The sequence below is a fragment of the Salmo salar genome, chromosome 11, assembly GCF_965601325.2.
Source record: "Salmo salar chromosome 11, fSalSal1, whole genome shotgun sequence".
In the NCBI taxonomy this organism is placed as follows: domain Eukaryota; kingdom Metazoa; phylum Chordata; class Actinopteri; order Salmoniformes; family Salmonidae; genus Salmo; species Salmo salar.
The window spans coordinates 117,491,994-117,503,027 of NC_138301.1; positions in this window are offsets into that span (position 1 = coordinate 117,491,994).

Sequence of the window (11,034 nt, forward strand, 5' to 3'; positions counted from 1 at the left end):
CTCTCTGTCTCTCTGTGTCTGTCTGTCTGTCCGTCCGTCCGTCTCTCTCTCTCTCTCTCTCTCTGTCTGGCCGTCTCTATCTCTCTCTCTATTGCTCTCTGTCCGACTCATCCCCTTCCTCAACCCTTATTCTTTCACACCTCCCACGTATTCTCTCACAATTTCTTGCTCATCATCACTCTAAAAAAACATACTGTCATTTCTCTCTCCCTCTCTCCTCCTCTCTCTGTGTGTGTGTGTGTGTGTGTGTGTGTGTGTGTGTGTGTGTGTGTGTGTGTGTGTGTGTGTGTGTGTGTGTGTGTGTGTGTGTGTGTGTGTGTGTGTGTGTGTGTGTGTGTGGTGTGTGTGTGTGTGTGTGTGTGTGTGTGTGCAGGAGATGACCAGTAGGTAATATCAGCAGAGATTACAGTCCAAAATAGTAGGGGGAGGAGGTAATGTTCAGAGTCTGGATGCCCAACTGTGAGACTCCTCTTCTCTCCTCTCCTCTTCTCTCCTCTCCTCTATTCTCCTCCATTATCCTCTCCTCTATTCTCCTCTCCTCCATTATCCTCTCCTCCATTCTCCTCTCCTCTATTCTCCTCTCCTCCATTATCCTCTCCTCTATTCTCTTCTCCTCTATTCTCCTCTCCTCCATTATCCTCTCCTCTATTCTCCTGTTTTCAATTATTTTCTCCTCTATTCTCCTCTCCTCCATAATCCTCTCCCCTTCTCTATTCTCCTGTTCTCTATTCTCCTCTCCTCTATTCTCCTCTACTCTCATTTCCTATATTCTCCTCTCGTCTATTATATCCAATATTCTCTCTTCTCTTCTCTTCTCTTCTCTTCTCTTCTCTTCTCTTCTCTTCTCTTCTCTTCTCTTCTCTTCTCTTCTCTTCTCTTCTCTTCTCTTCTCTTCTCTTCTCTTCTCTTCTCTTCTCTTCTCTTCTCTTCTCTTCTCTCTCTCCTCTCCTCTCCTCTCCTCTCCTCTCCTCTCCTCTCCTCTCCTCTCCTCTCCTCTCCTCTCCTCTCCTCTCCTCTCTCTCTCTTCTCTTCTCTTCTCTTCTCTTCTCTTCTCTTCTCTTCTCTTCTCTTCTCCTCTCTTCTCCTCTCCTCTCCTCTATAGCCCTTATGCACATTCCATGATCATTCTAAACATACTTCCTACCGGTGTAGCAAATTCCGGTGGCACATACTATAGAACAGAAGTCAGTCTAGTTGTTATCGACGAAATAACGTTACTACCACTACAGTCGTGGCCAAAAGTTTTGAGAATGACACAACTATTAATTTCCACAAAGTTTGCTGCTTCAGTATCTTTAGATATTTTTGTCAGATGTTACTATGGAATACTGAAGTATAATTACAAGCATTTTATAAGTGTCAAAGGCTTTTATTGACAATTACATGAAGTTGATGCAAAGAGCCAATATTTGCAGTGTTGACCCTTCTTTTTCAAGACCTCTGCAATCCGCCCTGGCATGCTGTCAATTAACTTCTGGTCCACATCCTGACTGATGGCAGCCCATTCTTCCATAATCAATGCTTGGAGTTTGTCAGAATTTGTGGGTTTTTGTTTGTCCAACCGTCTCTTGAGGATTGATCACAAGTTCTCTATGGGATTAAGGTCTGGGGAGTTTCCTGGCCATGGACCCAAATATCGATGTTTTGTTCCCCGAGCCACTTAGTTATAACTTTTCCTTATGGCAAGGTGCTCTATCATGCTGGAAAAGGCATTGTTCGTCACCAAACTGTTCCTGGATGGTTAGGAGAAGTTGCTCTCGGAGGATATGTTGGTACCATTCTTTATTCATGGCTGTGTTCTTAGGCAAAATTGTGAGTGAGCCCACTCCCTTGGCTGAGAAGCAACCCCACACATGAATGTTCTCAGGAGGCTTTACTGTTGGCATGACACAGGACTGATGGTAGCGCCCACCTTGTCTTCTCCGTTCAAGCTTTTTTCCGGATGCCCCAAACAAGCTGAAATTGGATTCATCAGAGAAAATTACTTTTCCCCAGTCCTCAGCAGTCCAATCCCTGTAACTTTTGCAGAATACCAGTCTGTCCCTGATGTTTTTCCTGGAGAGAAGTGTCTTCTTTGCTGCTCTTCTTGACAACAGGCCATCCTCCAAAAGTCTTCGCCTCACTGTGCGTGCAGATGCACTCACACCTGACTGCTGCCATTCCTGAGCAAGCTCTGTACTGGTGGTTCCCCGATCCCGCAGCTGAATCAACTTTAGGAGACAGTCCTGGCGCTTGCTGGACTTTCTTGGGCGCCCTGAAGCCTTCTTCACAACAATTGAACCGCTCTCCTTGAAGTTCTTGACAATCCGATAAATGGTTGATTTAGGTGCTATCTTACTGGCAGCAATATCCTTGCCTGTGAAGCCCTTTTTGTGCAAAGCAATGATGACAGCACATGTTTCCTTGCAGGTAACCATGGCAGACAGAGGAAGAACAATGATTCCAAGCACCACCCTCCTTTTGAAGCTTCCAGTCTGTTATTCGAACTCAGTCAGCATGACAGAGTGATCTCCAGCCTTGTCCTCGTCAACACTAACACCTGTGTTAACGAGGGAATCACTGACATGATGTCAGCTGGTCCTTTTGTGGCAGGGCTGAAATGCAGTGGAAATGTTTTTTGGGATTCAGTTAATTTTCATGGCAAAGAGGGACTTTGCAATTAATTGCAATTCATCTGATCACTCTTCATAACATTCTGGAGTATATGCAAATTGCCATCATACAAACTGAGGCAGCAGACTTTGTGAAAATGTATATTTGTGTCATTCTCAAAACTTTTGGCCACGACTGTATGTCGCAGTTTTTTACAAGGTGTCTTCTGGACATCAGCGGACTTGGACCTCAAATTAATATTAATGATGTCCATCGAATTGTTAAATCAGCCTCCGAGACTCCAGCTAGCAAGAATGAAAAGGGGTTCAAGATGTATATAAGAAGCTACATAGACAACTATGAAGGTAAGTACCAAGTCAGTGACAGATATAACGTTAGCTAGCTACAATCATTAGCTAGCTAATTTAACTATTAACTGTAGCTAGCTAGTTACTTCGTAAAATGATGTAATGTTGACAGAATCTACCTGAGAATGTGTGTATTTTCCTTAGCTTGGTTAAGTTATGCTTGCTAGCTATATTTGCTAGCTAAAAGAAAATATTGTTATTCATGTCTTCTACACGGTAGCTAACAAAGATACATTGACAGGGGAGATCACCTGTCACGTTCTGACCAGTATAAGGGGTTATTTGTTATTGTAGGTTGGTCAGGACGTGGCAGGGGTGTGTTTGTTTAGAGTGTTTCGGGGTTTGTTGGGCTATGTTCTTATTTAAGAGGGGTGTTTGTTTAGAGTGTTTGTTAGTTTATTTCTATGTTAGTTCTAGTATGTCTATTTCTATGTGGTGTTTGTTGGGTTGACCTTCAATTGGAAGCAGCTGCTCCTAGTTGCTTCTAATTGAAGGTCCTATTTAAGAGGGGTGTTTTTTCTATGAGATTTTGTGGGTAGTTGTTTCTTTGTATAGCCGTTAGCCTTACAGGACTGTTTGTCGTCGTTGTTTTTGTATATGTGTGTTTTGTTTTGGTTTTCCTTCTTTCTGCCAAATAAAAAGAAGATGAGTATACACATTCCCGCTGCATTTTGGTCTAATCAATACGACGCCCGTGACAACACCGTGAGGGCTGCCTGTCACAGGTCCATGAGGAAGAGTGAAAAGCTGCACAGCATGAGAGTATGTGAAAGGTTATATATCGCTACTAGGGACCTTGTTAAACATCTCCTGTGGAACACTGTCATCATGGTCAAAATGGGTTGGAGACAGTGTCAACGTTTAATCTATAGATAGATATTAAAACCTGTTGGGGCTAGGGGGCAGTATTTGCACGGCCGGATAAAAAACGTACCCGATTTAATCTGGTTACTACTCCTGCCCATTAACTAGAATATGCATATAATTAGTAGATGTGGATAGAAAACACTCTAAAGTTTCTAAAACTGTTTGAATGGTGTCTGTGAGTATAACAGAACTCATATGGCAGGCCAAAACCTGAGAAGATTCCATGCAGGAAGTGGAAATCTGATTTGTGGAATCACATTCAACACTTTGCCTATGAAACACAGCGTGAGTTAGGATTCATTTAGCACTTCCTAAGGCTTCCACTAGATGTCAACAGTCCTTACAAAGTAGTTTGAGTCTTCTATGGTAGAAACTGACCGAAAGAGAGGCTTGGAAAGTTGGTCATAGAGGGAGGGCCATTACTACTATGACGCGGGCGCCCATGGGTACCCTCTCATTCCGAAACGTTTAGTAAGACAATGCAATCGTCCGCCTTGAATATTATTGAAGCACTGATTGAAAAAGGCCCTAAAGATTTCTGTTATACAACGTTTGACATGTTTGAACGAACGTAAATCTATTTTTTTTGCCCATTCAATTTTTCAAACATATGACTATTTTACACCATTTTAAAGACGAGACTCTCCTTTATCTAACCACACTGTCCGATTTCAAAAAGGCTTTACAGCGAAAGCAAAACATTAGATTATGTCAGCAGAGAACCCAGACAGAAATAATCAGACACCCATTTTTCAAGCTAGCATATGATGTCACAAAAAACAAAACCACAGCTAAATGCAGCACTAACCTTTGATGATCTTCATCAGATGACAACCCTAGGACATTATGTTATACAATACATGCATGTTTTGTTCAATCAAGTTCATATTTATATCAAAAACCAGCTTTTTACATTAGCATGTGACGTTCAGAACTAGCATACCCCCCACAAACTTCCGGGGAATTCGCTAACATTTTACTAAATTACTCACGATAAACGTTCACAAAAAGCATAACAATTATTTTAAGAATTATAGATACAGACCTCCTCTATGCACTCGATATGTCCGATTTTAAAATAGCTTTTTGGTGAAAGCACATTTTGCAATATTCTAAGTACATAGCCCAGGCATCACGGGCTAGCTATTTAGACACCCGGCAAGTTTAGCACTCACCATAATCATATTTACTATTATAAAAGTTTGATTACCTTTTGTTGTCTTCGTCAGAATGCACTCCCAGGACTGCTACTTCAATAACAAATGTTGGTTTGGTCCAAAATAATTCATCGTTATATCCGAATAGCGGCGTTTTGTTAGTGCGTTCCAGACACTATCCGAAATGGTAAAGAAGGGTCGTGCGCATGGCGCAATTCGTGACAAAAAAATTCTAAATATTCCATTACCGTACTTCGAAGCATGTCAACCGCTGTTTAAAATCAATTTTTACGCCATTTTTCTCGTAGAAAAGCGATAATATTCCGACAGGGAATCTCCTTTTCGGCAAACAGAGGAAAAAATCACAAAGGCGGGGGCGGTCGGGTCACGCACCTAAGCCCAGAGTCCCTTGATCGGCCACTTGAGAAAGGCGATAATGTGTTTCAGCCTGGGGCTGGGATGACGACATTCTGTTTTTTCCCGGGCTCTGAGCGCCTATGGACGACGTAGGAAGTGTCACGTTAGAGCAGAGATCCTTAGTAAAAGATAGAGATGGAAAAGAAGTTCAAGAAATGGTCAGACAGGCCACTTCCTGTAAAGGAATCTCTCAGGTTTTGACCTGCCATTTGAGTTCTGTTATACTCACAGACACCATTCAAACAGTTTTAGAAACTTTAGGGTGTTTTCTATCCATATGTAATAAGTATATGCATATTCTAGTTACTGGGTAGGAGTGGTAACCAGATTAAATCGGGTATGTTTTTTATCCAGCCGTGTCAATACTGCCCCCTAGCCCTAACCTTAAGGAAAACATTTGGAGGGATTCTGGACCATTCCTCTATGCAGATCCTTTCAAGATCCTTCACATTCTTGGGTTTGCGCTTATCAACTGCCGTCTTCCACTCAGCCCACAGGTTTTCGATTGGATTGAGGTCCGGCGACTGAGATGGCCAGGGCAGAACACTGCTTTTGTTGTCACAAAAACATTTCTGTGTGAATCTTGAGGTATGTTTTGTCTTGTTGGAAAGTCCACCTTCGGCCAAGTCCCAGCCTTCTGGCAGAGGCAACCAGATTGTCAGCCAAAATTGCCTGATACTTGGTGGAATTAATTATGCCATCAATCTTAACCAGTGCCCCTGGACCTCTGGAAATAAAACAGCTCCAAATCATCACTGACCCCCCTCCATATTTCGCCGTGGGTATGAGGTGCCTCTCCTTGTATGCATCTCTGTTTTGACGTCAAACATCCCGATGCGGTATCTGACCAAAACGTTCTATTTAGGTCTCATCTGACCAGAGCACCTTCTTCCAGTCTTGGGGTCAGAAAGGGCTTTCTTCTGGAAACCCTTCCAAAGAGCCTGTGGTTGTGGAGGTGGCGTCTGATGGTGATTTTTGAAACCTGGTGACCCCAAGACGCCACCAAGGCCTGCAATTATTTCACAGTGATTCTTGGGGATTTTGTTGCTTCTCTCACCATCCTCCTCCCTATCCTGGGGGGCACAATGCATTTGCGTCCTCATCCCGTGAGGGTTTCAACTGTTCCATAACTTTAGAATGTTTTAATAATCCCCCTGACAGTGCTCAGTGGTATATTCAATCCTTTGTGGATCTTCTTGTAGCCATGACCAGATTTATGAAGGTCTACGACCATCTGTCTCTTTTCAACAGTTCTTTTCTTTTCTTCATGGTGTTGGATGCGTGTTACTTCATTTTTATACCCTAGTGAAACAGGAAGTGATGTAATGGCTCAATATAGTTCCTTAATTAAAACTTAGATAAACTTAAATAAGTGGAATTGAATTTGTGGTTTAATTTTGGTAGATGTTATTTACAATAATCTTTAAGGGTGCCATTAATTGTGAAACCTTGATTTGGAGGACATTGATTTTTAATTAAATCAATAAATTATTTTGGTTGGTTCCATTGAAACATTAATAAAGTACAGTATTTCTCACATGTTGGTATTTTGAGTTTATCTCTATAATTATATTGTTTATATTTGTTTAAGCATTGTTTGTGCATTGCCAGTCAGGGGTGCCAGTAATTTTATTCTGTAGGGACCGATAGTCTCAGAGTTTAACCATTTCCCGCCATGTAGCCAATGCTCCACATGGTATGGTTAGGAATTCAACAACCATTGTAACCTTAGCTGACACTGAGGTTTTTGTGGTCTGAAGAGGATTTCCTCAGGATGGGGTTTTATTCGTAACAATAAAAAATGTGTTTCTATGATGCCGGATTATGTCTGTGCTCACGGCGGCGGGCCAATGATTTAGTTAAACTTTAAAGGGAATACAATTCTCTCACATTAAAGGTTTAACATCACATTACATCATTTCACAAATAGTTTCATCTTTACTCATTCATTTTATACAAGAACTAGATGCAAACCCCATAATTGAGAAATGTACACATTCAGAGATATAGTTATGTGTGTTTCCTGTCCTCTCTGAGGTCACCAAATGAAACACACTTGTCATACCTGTCCCTTAAGTGTCCACGAACCATTCGCACCTGCTCACCAGTGGACATTTTGTTTTAGGAGTTCGCCATGTGAAATCCTTTGCTCTCTCTGTGTCTCTCTTTCTGCATGGCCAGGGGCAGAGACTCTCCGCCAGGAATTTACGGCCTGAGATAACAGAACCTGGTGGTAGGATAGAGAGAGAGGGGAAAACCACGATCTATACCCTATACTTACTACTGGCAGGTTCAAGGTCAAATCCTTCTCATAGGTTGTAGCTGGTGTGACTTTGTCATCTGTGCACAGGAGGACATCCTAGTTGAAAGGATATATACAGACCTACAGGTTTCAAAATCTATAAGAAAGAAGGTTGACCACTTGTATTTTTACCACTACTTGCAGAAGTGTCTCTCGCACCTGAATGGATGCCCTGCATGGGTGCCAAGTTTAGTGGTTTTATGAAAAATAAGTATTGATGTTCTTGTGAAGAAAATTACAGTAGAATAGATTTGTTTAAATAAAATGTATTTCAGCAAATGTTGAACAGTTCAGTTAATCAATTACACATCTCTAACATTGTATTAAATCATTCTGGCTATTCTGTGTTTACTTGATTTCTTTCCCCCTAAACTCATTGCCTAATTAAAGGCAATACAAGCTCCACACAAACTGATATTCACTACAACACAAATGATTGATACATGTCGTAGATAAACAAATTATTATTTTGCTGCTAGCAAATAAACACACGTACATTTACACTAGCTTGGCCCATGCTATGAGCAAAGGTCCGTTTTGATAGTTGACCAACAGGTACGCCACTGCAAATAAATGGCTGATGCTGCCTGAGATGGTCAGGGGGATGACTGTGTCAAACAGCTTGTGTTCCTTTACTCTGCGGATCATTATTTCAACATGCACTCTCAGCCTGGCAATGGATTGGGTCTCCCTAACCTCATGCTTTGGCATCTGTGTGCGTCTTGCCAGAAAGGCTGGCCGGTAGACCTTGCACGGAACAATGTCATCTACGAGAAAGCCCTTATCCACCATAATGGCCATGTCAGGGGTGAGTAAGGAAATAATTCCAGACTGCTTGAAGATCTCCTTGTCACTCACAGATCCAGTATACAACGATGACACAAAAGTGACAGCTCCATGTGGTGACATTCCCAACATGCCCTTAAAGGTACAGTGTGACTTGTAGGAAGAAAACACCTCACTCTGCAGTAGTAGTGAAGATGGTGTTTGGCAGCGGAGTTCAATGCAGTCGATCACTACCTGGGTGTCTGGATAGTCCTTGAACTCAGGTGGCAGGTAGGCTTTGATGGTTTCCTTGGGGATCCATATCCGTGATGATCCAAGCAGACAGTAGAGGAAGTTGGCCCAAGAGATGATAATCCGTCTCTCTGTCGATTGGTGGATGCTGAACCGATGGGCCAAATCCTTCTGATTCAGACCCAGCGACAGATGAGTCATAAACAAGAAGAACTCGTCGATTGATGGCAGTGTCTGAATGTAAAGGAACCGTTTTAGTACAATATAGTACTTACATTCAGTCCAAAACAAAAAGTAAATCATGTTTAACAATTACAGTAAAATCAAATAATATTCTCTTAAGTATTTAATGAAGTTGTCCCTTAACAGTTTTCTTCCAGTAACACTTGTTTCAGATGGATTGGTGCTTGTGACTCTTATTAACCTGGTCTCTGCTGCCTGCTTAATCAAGTGCTAAAAGGCAATCAGGTGGGTGTAGCTTGCAAAATTAAAGACGGACCCAGAGTATTTGAATACCAAAAAATGACCTAGCTGCTATCTGTAAGGGCTGTCGGGAGAGAGAGTAGACCAAGGTGCAGCGGAGTTAGTGTTCATCATTGCATTTAATAATAGAAAGAACACTATACAAAACAAAACAAGAAAACCGACAGCCAAACAGTCCTGTCAGGTGCAAACACTAAACAGAAACAATTACCCACAAAACCCCAACGGAAAAACATGCACTTATGTGTGACTCCCAATCAGCAACAACACTCTACAGCTGTGCCTGATTGGAAGCCACACGGCCAAAATCAATGAAACAAACCAACATAGAAAAATGCACATAGAACGCCCACCCAATGCAACACCCTGGCCTAAGCAAAATAAAGAACAAAAACCCCTCTCTATGGCCAGGGCGTTACACTATCGTAGCCTGTTTTCTTGTTACTGCAATTCATACTGTAATTCGCAGCAGCTATCATCCCCAGCAGTGAATTTGTTTAAATGTTCCATTATTTAACCTGGGAAGTGGACTAAGAACCAAATCTTATTTGCAGCAACGACCTGGGAACATTTTTGTGGGTTAACTGAAAACTAATGTAAAGACAATATACATTCAATGTGCCTACGTATGCTAAGATATGCTAGCCTAGTTTTAAATAACAATGAACATATTCTTAAAAGTAAGATGGACTTTGGGATAATAATAATAATAATTAATAGTAAATAATAAACAATAGTAATGCTGGATAATAATAATAAATGAGTACTGTGTAAAAACGTATATCCTCGTCAGAACCAGCAAATCGCTGTAGTCCAAAGCTGTGTTGGGCGGTCAGTTTCTCCAGCTTGACTCGAAGCTCCTCAATTTCTCTTACGTGCTCATGGTTTGCCATTAGGGCCATGTCCAGGGCTGTGGGTTCAGGGACTGCACAGTAATCATGTGTCTGGACTGGATCAGAGACGGCACAGTCCATAGGCAGCGCACCTTGTTCTTCATCCTCCTCAGTCGGAGCAGGAGGTTTCAGTCTTCTTTCCCAAACACCAGGTCTGTTTTGAATGTGCCAGTTCCACGTGAAGACTGTAGGAACAACACCTCTTTTTAGGTATTGTCACCCCCCAATTTTTCCCCCAACAATGTCACTCTCGACGAATTGTGTACAACACACCTTTGTGTGTTTGGTGACAGTAAAGTTGTCACGACGTACTGCCACCAACCACCTTTTTCTGAGCTCTACATCGACCGGGAAACTATGGAAGCTCACAATACCATTACATTTGGAAGAATCTGAACACAGAGGCACTGAACAATGTTCATTAGCACCTCCTAGCACCTTAGTCTGTAATTTAAACGTAGTCATTGCGAACTAATTCAGTCAGAAATGTATCGACGACAGTTAGATAGCTAGTAAGCTAACGATGAAAACATTAGCAGAAATCGCTCCGAAAGTCATCAACCCGGTAGAAAGTAAACACTCCGGATGTCATCAACCCGGTAGAAAGTAAACACTCCGGAAGTCATCAACCCGGTAGAAAGTAAACACTCCGGAAGTCATCAACCCGGTAGAAAGTAAACACTCCGGAAGTCATCAACCCGGTAGAAAGTAAACACTCCGGAAGTCATCAACCCGGTAGAAAGTAAACACTCCGGAAGTCATCAACCCGGTAGAGAGTAAACACTCCGGAAGTCATCAACCCGGTAGAAAGTAAACACTCCGGAAGTCATCAACCCGGTAGAGAGTAAACACTCCGGAAGTCATCAATCCGGTAGAAAGTAAACACTCCGGAAGTCATCAACCCTGGAGAAAGTAAACACTCCAGAAGTCATCAACCC